We start from the raw sequence: 18,492 nt of genomic DNA, 5'->3' as shown, positions 1-18,492 counted from the left end.
AGCTTAACTCCAATAACATACGAAATTCTGCTCCTTTACAGCCCAGACCTCATTTTCAGTTATTGATGTTCCAAAATTACATCTTTCCACATTGTGGGTTCAAATATATAAACTAATAATTACTTTTAATGAATTAATATCTTAAATTATATGGAAAATAAAATGTGTAGCTACAGACCAAAGTTACAGTAATGCAAATTTTTATCATTGTCCATGTATTTACCTTTACTGTGGACCTTTACTTCTTCACAAAGCCCCCTTTTTTTTTTAAACTGTGTAATGCATCTCAAAGTATGAGGTTACCTTTAGTATTCCCCGCAGGGTAGATCTAGGATTATACATTTCCTCAGCTTTTGTTTATCTGGGATAAACAAAATTTATCTCTCCCTCATTTATCAATTTCTTAATTTCTCCCTCAATTTTGTGTTTTTAAAAAATTGTCCTTAAAAACCTTAATTTCAGCTTTAGAGGTACACGTTCAGGTTTGCTATATAGGTAAGTTGCATGTTGCAGGGGTTTGATGTACAGATTATTTCATCAGCCAGGTGATGAGCATAGTGTCTATGCTATCTAGGTAGCACAGCATAACTACTTAACTCCAATGGGTAGTTTTATAATCTTCACCCTCCTTGCACTTTCCATCTTCAAGTAGTCCCAGTGTCCATTGTTCTCTTTTTTGTGTCCATGTGTACTCAAATTTAGCTCCTACTTGTACGGGAGAATACGCAGTATTGGTTTTCTATTTCTGCATTGGTTCACTCAGTATAAAGGGATAATGGCCCCCAGCACCAGTCATGTTTCTGCAAATGATATGATCTTGTTCTTTTTTTATGGATGTGTAGTATTTCATGGTGTATGTGTACTTCATTTAAAAAAATCCAGTACTACCGTTGATGGGCACCTAGGTTGATTCCTATTGTCTTTGCTATTGTGAATCTTTCTGCGAAGGTAAAACAATTTATATTCTTTTGGTTGTGTTTCCAGTAATGGGATTGCTGGGTCAATGGTAGTTCTGTTTTAAGTTTTTTGAGAAATCACCAAACGGATTTCCACAATGACTGACCTAATTTCGTTCCCACCAGCAGTGTATAAGCATTCCCTTTTCTCCACAGTCTTACCAGCATCTCTTGTTTTTTGACTTCTTAATAATAGGCATTCTGACTGGTGTGAGATGGTCTCCCATTGTGGTTTTGGTTTGAATTTTTCTGATTAATAATGTTGAACATTGTTTCATATTCTTGTGTATCCTTCATTTATGAAGGACAGTTTTGCTAGATATAGGATTCATGGTTGACAGTTGTTTTTGTTTTAGCACTTTGAATATATAATCCTATGAAAGGTCCTTTTTATGTGATGTGTCACTTTTGTCTTGCTGCTTTAAAGATTCTCTCTCTCTTTCTTTGTTTTTTTTTTTTTTTTAGTTTTGGCAGTAGGATTACAATGTGTCTTGATATGGGTCTTTTTCAGTTATCTCATTTGGAGTTCATTAAACTTCTTGGATGTTTATATTCTTGCATCTCATCACATTTGGAAACATTTGGGGTACTGTTTCTTCAAGTAATCCCTTTGCCTCTTTCTCTTCTTGTAGAACTCTTACAATGGATAGGTTGGTCTGCTTTCTATATCCTACAGGTTTGTTAGGCTCTGCTCAGTTTTCTTAAATCTTTATTGCTATTCCCCAGACTCGGGAATTTCCATTGTTCTGTCTTCAAGTTCACCAATTCTTCTGACTGCTCATATATATATACCCTTCAATTCTTCTAGTGACTTTTTGTCTTCAGTTGTACTTTTCAGCTATAGAATTTCATTTTGGCTTCATTTAGGTTGTCTATATCTTTACTGATCTTTTAATTTTGTTGATACTTTGTTTTCTTGATACTCTTTACATCTTCCTTTACTTCTTTGACTATCAATTGTTTTAAACTCTTTGCCTAGTAAATATTTCATCAGGTCTTTCTGAAGGACAGTTTCTGTTGCTTTATTTTTTCCTTTGAAGGAGGCGTACTTTCCTGTTTGTTGGATGCCTTGTGGTTTTTTTTTTGTTGAAAACTGTACATATGAATCTAATAATATCATGTCTCTGGAAATCAGATTCTTCTCCTTTCCCAGAACTTGCTGTATCTGTTCTGTTTTGATTGATATAGGCTTCTCTGTACCAAGGACCAGCCTGAGGTATAAACCTAAGGTCTTTTCTGGTCCTTTCTGAGTCTATACCTTTCTCTGGGCATGCACAGTTACTTTCGAATTTCCTCTGTGTATGTGGTTGCTTTTGATTTAATGTCCTAGTCTTTAATGTCTGGCTCTCAAAAGGGGAACAGGAGAAAAACAAAAGGTGCTAAGGCGCTGGCCCTTTAAACCCCCTGGATGTCACTTCAGCTGGAGAGGGAAGGGCAAGCAACAAGGGAGGAGTTGCAACAAAACTTCCCACCTTTGTCTGTGTCTCTGCCTTTGTGATCAGAGCATCAGTCAGATATCAGAACACAGATCCCTGATATTTAATGGATAGTATCCTTGTGGCTCCTACTGGTTTTGGCAATCTGTGTGCAAGTTGACCCAGAAGCATGCACAGCTGCTTGCCATTGGGCTGGAGAATGGAGATGGATAGCCACTGCTGAGCTAAGAGCTGAAATTGACCTAAATGTACTAACATTTACTATCCAAGTCCTCTCCTGGAAGGTGCAAGCAAGCCTTCAATAAACTTCAAGGTTCCAAAACATTTACAGCAGACAGATTATGTCAGTGTAATTGTTCTCTTGGTAGGGAAATACATTTTTGGTGCTGCTTACTGTACCACATTCCCAGAATTCTCTCCAACATTTGTTTTTTACATTTACTTATCTTGGTCGGTGTTCTTTATTTCTCCATGTAAATTTGAGTTAGCCTAGAGTTCTTTTATTTCAGTCCAAAGGACTCCCTTTAGCATTTCTCATAGAGTAAGTCAACTAGCAATTAACTCTCTCAGTTTTTGTTTATCTAGGAGAGCCTTAATTTCTCCTTTGTTTTTCAAAAACAGTTTTTATCAAATACAGATTTCTTGGTTGATAGTCTTTTCTTTTAGCTTTTTGAATATGTCATATATCTGGCCTCCATGGTTTGTGGTAAGAAATCAGCCATTAATCTTATTGAGGATTTCTTATGCATAATGACTTCCTTCTCTCCTGCTGCTTTCATGATTCTTTGTCTTTTGCTTTTTACAGTTTGATTATAGCATGTCTCACTGTGAATCTTATTATGTTTATCCTACTCAGAGTTTGTTGGGCCTCTTGGATGTAATTCATCAAATCAATTGATGTTTTGGACCATTATTTCTTTAAATATTCTTTCTATACTTTTATCTTTTTATCTCTCTTATCTTCTGGGATTCCTAATATGCAAATGTTAATATACTTGGTGGTATTTCATAGGTCTTTTAGGATCTGTTTATTTTTCTTTACTCTTTTTGTTCCTCAGATCAGGAAATCTCAATGAACTTACTTTCAAGTTTGCTAATTCTTCCCCGTCTCTTCAAGTGTACTGCTGAACTTCTTTTGTGAATTTTTCAATTCAGTTGTTACAATTTTTAAATCCAGGATTTTTTTTTGGTTACTTCATAATATCTGTCTCTTTATTGATGTTTTCTATTTGAAGTGATGTTATTCTAATGGTTCTCTTTAGTTCTTTGTATGTGGTTTCCTTAAGTGCTTTGAGCATATTTAAATAGTGAATTTAAAGTCTGTCTAGTAAGTCCAATAGATGAACTTCCTTAGGGATAATTTCTGTTTCAATTTATTTTCTGTGTATGGGCTATACTTTCTTATTATTTGCACACTTCAACATTTTTTGTTGAAGACTGAACATTTTGAATATTATAGTGTGGCAACTTTAGAAATCAGATTCACTTTCTTCCTTGGGGGTTTGTTGTTGCTGCTTATTATAGTAGTTGTTTGTTTAGTGCTTTCTCCGAACTAATTTTTTAAAGTATGTATTCATTATTGTGTCTGGATTCTCTTTTCTGTTAGCTTAGTGGTGGTCAGCTGATGGTTTTACAAAGATTTCTTTAAACTACTGGCACCACCACCAACAACAAAAAATTAGAAATCTTTCATCCTTTGCATATGGGCTCGGTGTGAATGTCGAGGCATGCCTTCAACACTCAGCTTGTGAGCTTACTACTCTGCTATAGTCTTCATTTGTGCTTTCATAGAGCCTGAGGGTCTGCCAGTGATAAGAGCTCTGGATCTTCTCAGGTATTTTCTGAGTATGATCCCATCCCTGGGCACATATATGGTCATCTACATCACAGGTGTTTGTGGAAACTTTTCAGAGCCCTTATTCCCCCAAAACATCTCATTTCCCAGTCTTTCACCCCAGGCTTTTCAGTTAGTATATTGTTTGTACCAACTATTATTCCTTGCCCCCAGTAGCAGTGGCAAATACATTTGCCTATAAATATTTCAAACAAATTCTCCCTAGGAGCCACCTCAGCACTGGTAGAGACTTGAGTTAGGTAAAATAAAGATAAACCCTTTGGGCTTGTTTTTTTGGGATCACTAGCCAAGTCAAAACAACCACAATTCTTTGTGGTCAGAATGAGATCTATTTTACTTTCTGTCATATTAGGACCCTATACAAAAAATGTGAGCTGTTGTCATTAGGGCTTCCTTAAAAAGTTGAGCTGGGAGCAGGAGATGGGGCCAGAGTAAGTTTAACACCACAACTCTCTTACTGAAATTCAACTCTCTTTTCTTGATTAAGCATTCATTTTGTTGTCGCAAAATTTGATTGTTTTCAATTGTTCCAATAAAGTTGATTCTGACCATTTTTGCCTGTATAATTGTGTGGGGTTTTTTTTGTTGTTGTCGTTGCTGTTGTTCGAGACAGTGTCTTGCTCTGTTACCCAGGCTGGAGTGCAGTGGCATGATCATAGCTCACTGATACCTTGAACTCCTGCTTCAAGCAATCCTTCCACCTGAGCCTCCAAAGTAGCTGGGACACCAGGTGCATGTAACCATGCCTGGTTATTTTAATTTTTTCAGGACAGAGTATCACTCTGTCACCCAGGCTGGAGTGCAGTGGTGTGATCTAGTCTCATTGCAACCTCCATCTCCTGGGTTCAAGCACTTCTCTGCCTCAGCCTTCCAAGTAGCTGGGATTACAGGTGCCTGCCACCATGCCCGGCTAATTTTTGTATTTTCAGTGAAGACGTGGTTTCACCACCTTGGCCTGGCTGGTCTTGAACTCCTGACCTTGTGATCCACTTGCCTCAGTCTCCCAAAGTGCTGGGATTACAGGCGTGACCCACTGCACCCGGCCACCTGGTTAATTTTTTTTTTTTTTTTAATGCTTTTTTGCTACAGACAGGGTCTTGCTACATTGCCCAGGCTGGTCTCAAACTCCTGAGCTCAAATGATGCTTCCTCCTCAACTTCACAAAGTGCTGGGATTACAGGTGTGAGCCACTGTGCCCAGCACATTTGCTGTTTTTGTGGAAAAATAGAATTTTACACTTCCCTACTTCACCATTTTTGCTGATGTCACTCTCCTTTACTAGTATTAACAACTCATATTAGAATTTGTCACAACTGATGAACCAATATTGATATATTGTTATTAGCTAAAGTCCATTTTAATTAAAATTTACTTACTTTTTACCTAATTCAAATTTACTTAGTTTTTCTGTTTCAGGATCCCATCCAGGGTACCACATTATATAGAGTAGTCATGTCTCCTGAAACTCCTCTTGGCTATGACAGTTTCTCAGGCATTCTTTGCTTTTGATGATGTTGACGGTTTTCAGGAGTACTAGTCAAGTATTTGGTAGAATGTTGTCGATTGGGATTTGTCAATTCTGATTTTTTTTTTTTTTTTTTTTTTTTTTCATGGTAAGGTTGGGGCTATGAGTTTTTGGGAGGAAAACCTCAGAGGTAAAGTGCCACTTTCATCACATCTTGTCAAGGGTACATACTGTCAACATGACTTCCACTGTTGATATTGACCTTCATTACCTGCCTGAGGCAGAATTTGTCAGGTTTCTCTACTACAGAGTTAATCCCTCAATCCCCTTTTCCATACTATACTCTTCAGGATGAAGTCACTATGCACAGCTCATATGTAAGGAATGGGTAGCTATGTTCTACCTTTTATCAGGTGCAACATCTCTATAAATAATCTGGAATTCTGAATGGATTTTGTTTCTTTCTCCCTATTTATTTGTTTATTCATTTATAGCAGTGTGGATTCATGGATAACTATTTTATACTTTAGGCTATAATTTAATGTTACTTATCCAACTGGTCCCAGCTTTGGCCATTGGGAACTCTTTCAGTTGGCTCCTGTATCTTTGGGAATATTTTTTTCCTTCAACTGGAGGACCATTGGAAGCAGGTTCTTTACCTGAAGCTGCAGTTGATGTTTCTGATACATTAGAGTCTAATGGTGATTAATATTTTCACCCTGTGATCTCCAAAACACTTTCTCTTCTTAGTTTTTAAATTTCACAAGTCTTTAACAGTATTTTCCTGTTATGGTCTTTTTCACAACAAGAAATATCAAAAGTCTCTGTTTTTTTTTTTTTTTTTTTTTCTTTTCTTGTTTATGTCTACTTTTAAGACTGGTTCGGCTGGGTTTATAACTTTTTATTCAGCCTCTTATATGGGTCTGTTTGCTTCTTGATTTCATATAGGGATAACATTGTTTCCCAGAACTAAGTGTCTTTTTTCTTTTTCCTTTCCCTTCACTCTCTGACCAAAACATTTGTTTTTCCAAATTTCCACTCTCAAAATTTTATCTCGAGAGTGTCCCACATTAAGAGACATGAAGTCAGTGAGTTCGATGTTTGCCACTTATCGATTATTCAAACAAGTCTTGATTAGCTTGATCCTTATGAGAAGGAAAGTTCCATGTAAAAGATAATCTTATCAGATCGAGAGCTGATCCAGACCAAGTATGCAACTGGAATCATCTTGTCTGATTTCCCTTTAATAAGTCCTCTCTTTGCTTTACTTTTACCTAGAATAACAGTTCCACAAATTTTCTAAATATTTTTCCTCAGGGAACCCTGTGGCAATAATTTTGTTCCTTTGCAGTTGACACAGATGACTTTTCATCCTTTATACCGATCTTTCTGGGATTTCGGGCTGAAGTCTCACCAAATTTTCTTAACCACTTGAAAGATCTATCCCAGTTTTGAAGGAAAAGGTGATTTGATTGTTCTTACAAAAATGCTGATACATTAAGAGGAATTTTAAAAAACAAGTGTCATTCTAAGTCTTTCCAGGACATCATTATATCTGCTCTCCAAGACTTTTCCTTTTTTTATCTGATGGATTTTTTTTAAGGACCAGTCTTTGTTTTGGAAATGGCAACAACTAAAATGCACTGCTCTTTTCTATTACCTTCTTTAAGAGAAGTTGGACTTGCGTATATTACCTTTTTAACTTTATAGTTCTCTTTTCTGGCTCATAGCGTTTCATTTCCCCTTCATACCTGCCCGGTCTGTATTTTGAGATCCCAATATTTCTTTTAAGGCAGTATCTTTCTCATGACTACTCAGTTTGACACGTTCTATTTTATTTTCTTTCCTCCACTACCGTTGCTCTGATAGTAAGAAACTATCAGAAAATGAGGCTCTGTTTTAAGCTATTCAAGTATTTCTTGATTCTTGGGGTAAATCGGAATCATGGAGCCAGAAGGCTGACAGGCATAGTCCTTTAAATTGCTTTCTCAATTTTGGGGCATGGTATAATCTCAGTCACTTATTTCTGAACCCCAGCCTAGGAAGAGGGCATTTTCTCTTTATATAAAGAGTTCCTAGATTTTGCCTTAAATGTTAATAAAATCTACTTCCCTCCTATAATTGCAGCTGTAGTTTGAATCTCTGAACTCTAATAATGAGTGTCTTTCCATTAATTATTAAACTCAGAGTCTACTTAACCCCATGTGGTTGAGGTGACTGAGGTATATATACACACCACTTGAACTCGTTTAGTTTTGTCTCCTCCAGTGCTCTGTCACACTAAAGCCACTTCAAAGTAGCATGCACGCATACAGAGGAACATAATTTGGTGAAGTTTAGGTAGTAGTCAGGCATACCTGTGTCTGGAGTTAAGAATTTTAAGCTACAACCTCACTAGAGCTTGCAACACATTATGAATTCAGTCACTGTTCAAATATCAGGTCCAGCAGGTGAGACTTGGCCAAGAAGCCCATTGCATTGAGAATATTCAAGATTTTGTGCTCGGAAATAATATATACATAAATTTGTAATATTTGTGTTACATCATGAGAGTTCAAATTGCTGAAAAATTGCTTTTGTGGCTGGAATTTTTCCTGCGTACTATCAAATCTTCACTTTTGGCTTGGCTAAGATGTGACTAATGCTGGCCTCTCAATAATCCATTTCCTCTGAGAATGAACTCCTGACTGAAACCATGCTGCCAATGCTGGGAATGGGTTTCTGCTACTACAACCACTTTGTTTTATGATATTAGTAGCCAGGCAATGATCTAGAACCTCATTTTTTTCTAACCTGTGCTTTTTGAGATGTCTTAGTTTTTGCAGAAGTTTCCAGGAGACTTTAGGGATGAGAATGACAGGTAAGGCTTTGAGGGGGTGACTGTGTGTCCAAAGCTTCCAGCTCCCTCATCCCCACTTAGCCTAAAATCAGTCTCCTTCTTTCTCCCTCTCTCTGTGTGAGACAGAATATGTACATTCTGAACATACATTTATATATTCAATGTAAGATTTCACTTGAGTAGAAAGATATGTTGCTATGAGACGATTGAATGTTATTACTCTCTAGAGACATAGTAATTCTTTCTTTCCTACCTCATGAGGTTTCTAGTAGGGAACAAATAAAATATAAATATATAAAGCCTAAAGGAACTTTGCAACATTGTTGAATGTGAGTGAAGACTGAGACCTTGCTTTTCTCCTACTGCTGTGCCATGTAATCATTTGTCTAGGTGATAATTCACACATTTTAAAAAACATTGTGCCAAGTGTTTGTGGGGCTGGGACAACACAACAGATAATGACTCAATATATTAGTTAGCTAGGACTGCTGTCACAAAGCATCATGCACCAAGTAGCTTAAACAACAATATTTTTCCCCCACAGCTTTGGAGGCTGTAAGTCCAAGATCAATGGTTGGTTCCTTTTGAGGACGGTGAGGGAGAATCTCTGCCATGCCTCTTCTCCAGTTCGCGGTTGGTTTTCTGGCAGTCTTTAGCATTCCTTGACTTGTAGATACATCACTCTAATCTCCACCTTCACGTTTATATGACATTTTCCTTCTGTGCAGATCTGTGACCACATTTCTCCCTTTCATAAGTATATCAGTCGTATACTTACATGTGACTGGTGAATTAGGGGACCACCTTACTCCATATGACCTCATCTTAACTAACTACATCTTTAGTAACCTTTTTTTCTTTTTCCTAAATAAGTTCACATTCTGAGGTACCTGGGGTTAGGACTTCAACATATCGCTTTTGGGGACTACATGATTTACTCCATAATACTCACATATCATCTGCCTAAATTTAAAAGTTACACATAAAACTAACTAACAAAGAAAATATGTTTTATTCTCCTCCAATAATAAATATACTTTTTTTAAACACCTGGAGGGATGAGCTTTTTGAGATCCCTTAGAGATTTTTTTGAGATACCTTAGAGATCCCTGCTGTGTTATGATGGAATGAAAAGAGCTGGTCCTTAGCCTCAGCCTCTTTCATGTCCTGCTATTTATTCCTGCCCCTGGCTCCGTCCTGCCCTGTGGTCACCTCAAGCACATGTCTGTGAACAATCAACTGGCACACTCCAGTGACATTCATATACCCTGCAAGGAGCCTTGCCTTGGTTATCCTTGGAGCCCAGGCATTGCTCACATTGGTGGTAAGTCTGACTTCAGATGAATGGATCTAGAGAAAAGGCCTTCAAAGGCTGTTCAGGCAGGAAGTTCCAGGGTCCTTAGGTACCTAGACTGTGGTCTAGAATGAGGGCTTTGGGTGTTGCTGATTCACAACTAGAGAAGGCAAGGTTCTTTATGGTGAGGACATCAGGGCAAGAACTTCTCTTGCCTGGATCTAAGTCTATACTGTCAGTGAACTAAACTTCTTGATAGTCTTATGGCTAATTGCCCAGTGATGGGAGACAAAGCATAAATGATAAGCAAAATATATAAGTAAGTTATATAAAATGTTCAAAGGTGATAAGTGCATAAGATACAAGTGGTGCAGAGTAGGAAAGATCTGGTGTGTTTCCAGGGACAGGACAGCTTGCAACATCTCACATAGGGTGTTCAAGGTAGGCCCAGCAGAGATGGAGACATCTGAGCAGGATTTCAGAGAAGTAAGGGAGCTAGGGAAATGGACACAGGGCACAAAGGCACATTTTGGGAAGAAGGAGTTGCCTGATCAAAGATCCCAGGAATGAAGTGTGCCTGGAGTGTCCAGGAGACAGAAAGGAGGCCAGTGTTGATTGAATGTTATAAGCATAGGAAGATATAATAAGAGTTAAAATCAGAGAGATGAGGATGGGAGGTCAGATCACAAAGGGCCTTTTAGGTTTCTTTTAAAGGCTTGGGCTTTTACTCTGAGATTAGAAGCCCCTGCAGAGTTTTGAACCGAAGAATGATCTAACCATTCCCGTTGCTGTGTTGAGAATAGACCATAAGGGGCAGAGTAAGCATAGAGAGGAGGAAACTGTTTAGAAGGCAATTATATAATCCAGGCCAAGGATGAGAGCAGTAAGTTGGACCAGAGTATTTTCCGGTGGAGAGTGATAAGTGGTTGGTGACTGGATTTGGGAAATATTCTGAAGGTGGAGCCAACAGGACTTCCTGATGGACTGGAATATACGTATATATATATATATATATATACACACACGCACACATATATTTATATTCCAGTTATGTAAATATCACGTATTTCATGTATTTCAAATGAGCCCATATCAGCTCTCATATCAGGCACTCACGTTTCTCAGTTAATACATGTATAGACTTTTATGTGTTTATATGGTTATGTAAATGAACATACAAAATAGCTTAATTTTTTCATACACAGGAAAACATTTAATTAGCAAGGGTTTACATTTTTTCAGTAATTTGAAGGGCAAGGATTAAAAAAAATGCCTAAGTAATTCTCTTAAAAAATGTGTGTGTATATATACACACACACACACACATATAGAGAGAGAAATTTGGGTTAGCTTCAAGTTTTTTGCTCTTAACTGAACGATGGGTTTGACATCAACTAGGAGGGGAAAGGATGTGGATAAAACAGGTCTGGGGGAAAGAACCCTAATATTTTCCCTGATCCCTGTGTACTTCTGGAGATACTGAGTTTGGGATATTTATTAGCAATTCAAGGGGGATATTAAGTTGGTAATTTGTTACTCATCTCTGGAATCTGGGAGGTATTCTGGGTTGGAGTTATAAAACTGGGAATCCTCATCAGTGTTCAGATGATATTTAAAGCCTTGAGAGTAGATGAGATCATTAAAGGAGTTAAGCTTGATGGGAAAGGGGAGCAAGTGGTGAGCCCTGGGAAACTCCAGCCCTGGAAGTGGCGGAGAGGAGCATGCTCCCACACAGAAGACTAAGAAGGAGAGACAAAAAGGAAACAAAGCTAAACTATAACTAAAAGGAAGCACAAGAGGATGTAGGGTATTGGAAGTCAAATGAAGAAAATATATCCAGGAAGATAGACTTACTCATTATATCCAATACTGTTGACAAGTAAATTAGAATTGTTCTGAAAAATAACCTTTGGATTTAGCTAACTGGAGGTGAGTAGTGATCTTGACTAAAGTAGTTTCATTGAAATGGTGGGAGCAAATACCTGCTTATAATGGCTCTAAGAGAAAATTGGAGGCAAGAAACCAGAGGCAGTAAAGACAACCATTTTGAAGAGTTTTGCTGCAAAGAGGAGCAGGGCAATGGGTCAGCATTTGGCAGGGAAGCAGGGTAATGGGAAAGTTTTAATTTTTTGATGGAAGACATAACATCGTGGTTGCATGCTGTCCAGAATTATCCAGTAGACAGCACAGAAATGATGCTTTGAGTAGAAGAGGATTTCAGTAGCAACGTTTTGGAGTAGGTCAGAGGAGATGGGGGGGGGGTCAAATGTCCAAGTTGGGAGACTGGTTTGGGATAGGAGCATGGGTAGCTCTTCTCTGGTGATAAGCATAAAGGCAGAACATGGAATTTGCTTACCTGGGTAGATGCAGTCATGAAAGTCTGTGACAGTTTCTTTTGACCGATTCTAATTTTTAAGTGATGTAGGAAACAATGCCATCAGCTGAGAGTGAGGACTAAGGGAGGGGATGCTGAGGTTTCAGCAGAGAGAAGGGTGTATAATCGTTCAGCAGAAAGGGAGAGTAATGGACTAAGAACATACACAATTAAGGGCTCACTTGACTTGCGTGATAATGCATTTCAAATGAGCCCATATTAGCTCATATCACACACTCAAATAATTTTCAATGAATACATTTACATGCTCATATGATATATTGGAGGTGATGGGAAAAAGCTTAGTTTTTTATTTCACTCATACACAGGAAAACATTGAATAAGCAGGGATTTAAATTTTTTCAGTAATTTGAATAGCAAGATTAAAAACTTTTTTTGATTGTTTTAAAGAATGTGGCGCTGGGGGCAGAGCAAGATGGCCAAATAGGAACAGCTTCAGTCTCCATCTCCCAGCACGCGCGACACAGAAGACCGGTGATTTCTGCATTTTCAACTGAGGTACTGGGGTCATCTCACTTGGGAGTGCTGGACAATCGGTGCTGGTCAGCTGCTACAGCCCGACCAGCGAGAGCTGAAGCAGGGTGAGGCATTGCCTCACCTGGGAAGCGCGCAAGGGGGAAGGGAGTCCCTTTTCCTAGCCAGGGGAACTGAGACACACAACACCTGGAAAATCGGGTAACTCCCACCCCAATACTGCGCTGTAACACCCGCACACCGGAGATTATATCCCACACCTGGCCGGGAGGGTCCCACGCCCAGGGAGCCTCCCTCCTTGCTAACATAGCAGTCTGCGGCAATCTAACCGCAAGGCAGCAGCGAGGCTGGGGGAGGGGTGCCTGCCATCGCTGAGGATTAAGTAGGTAAATAAAGCCGCTGGGAAGCTCGAACTGGGTGGAGCTCACAGCAGCTCAAGGAAACCTGCCTGTCTCTGTAGACTCCGCCTCTGGGGACAGGGCTCAGCTAAAGCAGCAGAGGCCTGTCCAGACGCGAACGACTCTGTCTGACAGCTTTGAAGAGAGCAGTGGATCTCCCAACACGGAGGTTGAGATCTGAGAAGGGGCAGTCTGCCTGCTCAAGTGGGTCCCTGACCCCTGAGTAGCCTAACTGGGAGACATCCCCCACTAGGGGCAGTCTGACACCCCACACCTCACAGGGTGGAGTACACCCCTGAGAGGAAGCTTCCAAAGCAAGAATCAGACAGGTGCACTCGCTGTTCAGCAATATTCTGTCTTCTGCGACCTCTGCTGCTGATACCCAGGCAAACAGGGTCTGGAGTGGACCTCAAGCAATCTCCAACAGACCTATAGCTGAGGGTCCTGACTGTCAGAAGGAAAACTATCAAACAGGAAGGACACCTATACCAAAACCCCATCAGTACGTCACCATCATCAAAGACCAGAGACAGATAAAACCACAAAGATGGGGAAAAAGCAGGGAAGAAAAGCTGGAAATTCAAAAAATAAGAGCGCATCTCCTCCTGCAAAGGAGCACAGCCCATCGCCAGCAATGGATCAAAGCTGGTCAGAGAATGATTTTCACGAGATGAGAGAAGAAGGCTTCAGTCCATCAAACCTCTCAGAGCTAAAGGAGGAATTACGTACCCAGCGCAAAGAAACTAAAAATCTTGAAAAAAGAGTGGAAGAATTGACAGCTAGACTAATTAATGCAGAGAAGGTCATAAACGAAATGACAGAGATGAAAACCATGACACGAGAAATACGTGACAAATGCACAAGCTTCAGTAACCGACTCGATCAACTGGAAGAAAGAGTATCAGTGATGGAGGATCAAATGAATGAAATGAAGCGAGAAGAGAAACCAAAAGAAAAAAGAAGAAAAAGAAATGAACAAAGCCTGGAAGAAGTATGGGATTATGTAAAAAGACCAAATCTACGTCTGATTGGGGTGCCTGAAAGTGAGGGGGAAAATGGAACCAAATTGGAAAACACTCTACAGGATATCATCCAGGAGAACTTCCCCAACCTAGCAGGGCAGGCCAACATTCAAATTCAGGAAATACAGAGAACGCCACAAAGATACTCCTCCAGAAGAGCAACTCCAAGACACATAATTGCCAGATTCACCAAGGTTGAAATGAAGGAAAAAATCTTAAGGGCAGCCAGAGAGAAAGGTCGGGTTACCCACAAAGGGAAGTCCATCAGACTGACAGCAGATCTCTCGGCAGAAACTCTACAAGCCAGAAGAGAGTGGGGGCCAATATTCAACGTTCTTAAAGAAAAGAATTTTAAACCCAGAATTTCATATCCAGCCAAACTAAGTTTCATAAGTGAAGGAGAAATAAAATTCTTTACAGATAAGCAAATGCTTAGAGATTTTGTCACCACCAGGCCTGCCTTACAAGAGACCCTGAAGGAAGCCCTAAACATGGAAAGGAACAACCGGTACCAGCCATTGCAAAAGCATGCCAAAATGTAAAGACCATCGAGGCTAGGAAGAAACTGCATCAACTAATGAGCAAAATAACCAGTTAATATCATAATGGCAGGATCAAGTTCACACATAACAATATTAACCTTAAATGTAAATGGACTAAATGCTCCAATTAAAAGACACAGACTGGCAAACTGGATAAAGAGTCAAGACCCATCAGTCTGCTGTCTTCAGGAGACCCATCTCACATGCAGAGACATACATAGGCTCAAAATAAAGGGATGGAGGAAGATCTACCAAGCAAATGGAGAACAAAAAAAAGCAGGGGTTGCAATCCTAGTCTCTGATAAAACAGACTTTAAACCATCAAAGATCAAAAGAGACAAAGAAGGCCATTACATAATGGTAAAGGGATCAATTCAACAGGAAGAGCTAACTATCCTAAATATATATGCACCCAATACAGGAGCACCCAGATTCATAAAGCAAGTCCTTAGAGACTTACAAAGAGACTTAGACTCCCATACAATAATAATGGGAGACTTCAACACTCCACTGTCAACATTAGACAGATCAACGAGACAGAAAGTTAACAAGGATATCCAGGAATTGAACTCATCTCTGCACCAAGTGGACCTAATAGACATCTATAGAACTCTCCACCCCAAGTCAACAGAATATACATTCTTCTCAGCACCACATCACACTTATTCCAAAATTGACCACATAATTGGAAGTAAAGCACTCCTCAGCAAATGTACAAGAACAGAAATTATAACAAACTGTCTCTCTGACCACAGTGCAATCAAACTAGAACTCAGGACTAAGAAACTCAATCAAAACCGCTCAACTACATGGAAACTGAACAACCTGCTCCTGAATGACTACTGGGTACATAACGAAATGAAAGCAGAAATAAAGATGTTCTTTGAAACCAATGAGAACAAAGATACAACATACCAGAATCTCTGGGACACATTTAAAGCAGTGTGTAGAGGGAAATTTATAGCACTAAGTGCCCACAAGAGAAAGCAGGAAAGATCTAAAATTGACACTCTGACATCACAATTAAACGAACTAGAGAGGCAAGAGCAAACACATTCAAAAGCTAGCAGAAGGCAAGAAATAACTAAGATCAGAGCAGAACTGAAGGAGATAGAGACACAAAAAACCCTCCAAAAAATCAATGAATCCAGGAGTTGGTTTTTTGAAAAGATCAACAAAATTGACAGACCGCTAGCAAGGCTAATAAAGAAGAAAAGAGAGAAGAATCAAATAGACGCAATAAAAAATGATAAAGGGGATATCACCACCAACCCCACAGAAATACAGACTACCATCAGAGAATACTATAAACACCTCTACACAAATTAACTAGAAAATCTAGAAGAAATGGATAATTTCCTGGACACTTACACTCTCCCAAGACTAAACCAGGAAGAAGTTGAATCCCTGAACAGACCAATAGCAGGCTCTGAAATTGAGGCAACAATTAATAGCCTACCCACCAAAAAAAGCCCAGGACCAGATGGATTCACAGCTGAATTCTACCAGAGGTACAAGGAGGAGCTGGTACCATTCCTTCTGAAACTATTCCAATCAATAGAAAAAGAGGGAATCCTCCCTAACTCATTTTATGAGGCCAGCATCATCCTGATACCAAAGCCTGGCAGAGACACAACAAAAAAAGAGAATTTTAGACCAATCTCCCTGATGAACATCGATGCAAAAATCCTCAATAAAATACTGGCAAACCGGATTCAGCAGCACATCAAAAAGCTTATCCACCATGATCAAGTGGGCTTCATCCCTGGGATGCAAGGCTGGTTCAACATTCGCAAATCAATCAACGTAATCCAGCATATCAACAGAACCAAAGACAAGAACCACATGATTATCTCAATAGATGCAGAAAAGGCTTTTGACAAAATTCAACAGCCCTTCATGCTAAAAACGCTCAACAAATTCGGTATTGATGGAACGTACCTCAAAATAATAAGAGCTATTTATGACAAACCCACAGCTAATATCATACTGAATGGGCAAAAACTGGAAAAATTCCCTTTGAAAACTGGCACAAGACAGGGATGCCCTCTCTCACCACTCCTATTCAACATAGTGTTGGAAGTTCTGGCTAGGGCAATCAGGCAAGAGAAAGAAATCAAGGGTATTCAGTTAGGAAAAGAAGAAGTCAAATTGTCCCTGTTTGCAGATGACATGATTGTATATTTAGAAAACCCCATCGTCTCAGCCCAAAATCTTCTTAAGCTGATAAGCAACTTCAGCAAAGTCTCAGGATACAAAATTAATGTGCAAAAATCACAAGCATTCTTATACACCAGTAACAGACAAGCAGAGAGCCAAATCAGGAATGAACTTCCATTCACAATTGCTTCAAAGAGAATAAAATACCTAGGAATCCAACTTACAAGGGATGTAAAAGACCTCTTCAAGGAGAACTACAAACCACTGCTCAGTGAAATCAAAAAGGACACAAACAAATGGAAGAACATACCATGCTCATGGATGGGAAGAATCAATATCGTGAAAATGGCTATACTGCCCAAGGTTATTTATAGATTCAATGCCATCCCCATCAAGCTACCAATGAGTTTCTTCACCGAATTGGAAAAAACTGCTTTAAAGTTCATATGGAACCAAGAAAGAGCCCGCATTGCCAAGACAATCCTAAGTCAAAAGGACAAAGCCGGAGGCATCACGCTACCTGACTTCAAACTATACTACAAGGCTACAGTAACCAAAACAGCATGGTACTGGTACCAAAACAGAGATATAGACCAATGGAACAGAACGGAGCCTTCAGAAATAATGCCACACATCTACAACCATCTGATCTTTGACAAACCTGACAAAAACAAGAAATGGGGAAAGGATTCCCTATTTAATAAATGGTGCTGGGAAAATTGGCTAGCCATAAGTAGAAAGCTGAAACTGGATCCTTTCCTTACTCCTTATACGAAGATTAATTCAAGATGGATTAGAGACTTAAATGTTAGACCTAATACCATAAAAACCCTAGAAGAAAATCTAGGTAGTACCATTCAGGACATAGGCATGGGCAAGGACTTCATGTCTAAAACACCAAAAACAATGGCAACAAAAGCCAAAATTGACAAATGGGATCTAATTAAACTAAAGAGCTTCTGCACAGCAAAAGAAACTACCATCAGAGTGAACAGGCAACCTACAGAATGGGAGAAAATTTTTGCAATCTACTCATCTGACAAAGGGCTAATTTCCAGAATCTACAAAGAACTCAAACAAATATACAAGAAAAAAACAAACAACCCCATCCAAAAGTGGGGAAAGGATATGAACAGACATTTCTCAAAAGAAGACATTCATACAGCCAACAGACACATGAAAAAATGCTCATCATCACTGGCCATCAGAGAAATGCAAATCAAAACCACAATGAGATACCATCTCACACCAGTTAGAATGGCAATCATTAAAAAATCAGGAAACAACAGGTGTTGGAGAGGATGTGGAGAAATAGGAACACTTTTACACTGTTGGTGGGATTGTAAACTAGTTCAACCATTATGGAAAACAGTATGGCGATTCCTCAAGGATCTAGAACTAGATGTACCATATGACCCAGCCATCCCACTACTGGGTATATACCCAAAGGATTATAAATTATGCTACTACAAAGACACATGCACACGTATGTTTATTGCGGCACTATTCACAATAGCAAAGACTTGGAATCAACCCAAATGTCCATCAGTGACAGACTGGATTAAGAAAATGTGGCACATATACACCATGGAATACTATGCAGCCATAAAAAAGGATGAGTTTGCGTCCTTTGTAGGGACATGGATGCAGCTGGAA

Source organism: Piliocolobus tephrosceles, chromosome 10 (assembly GCF_002776525.5).
Source record: "Piliocolobus tephrosceles isolate RC106 chromosome 10, ASM277652v3, whole genome shotgun sequence".
NCBI lineage: Eukaryota > Metazoa > Chordata > Mammalia > Primates > Cercopithecidae > Piliocolobus > Piliocolobus tephrosceles.
The sequence above is the reverse complement of the archived record's forward strand: the minus strand, read 5'-3'. Positions refer to the sequence as shown.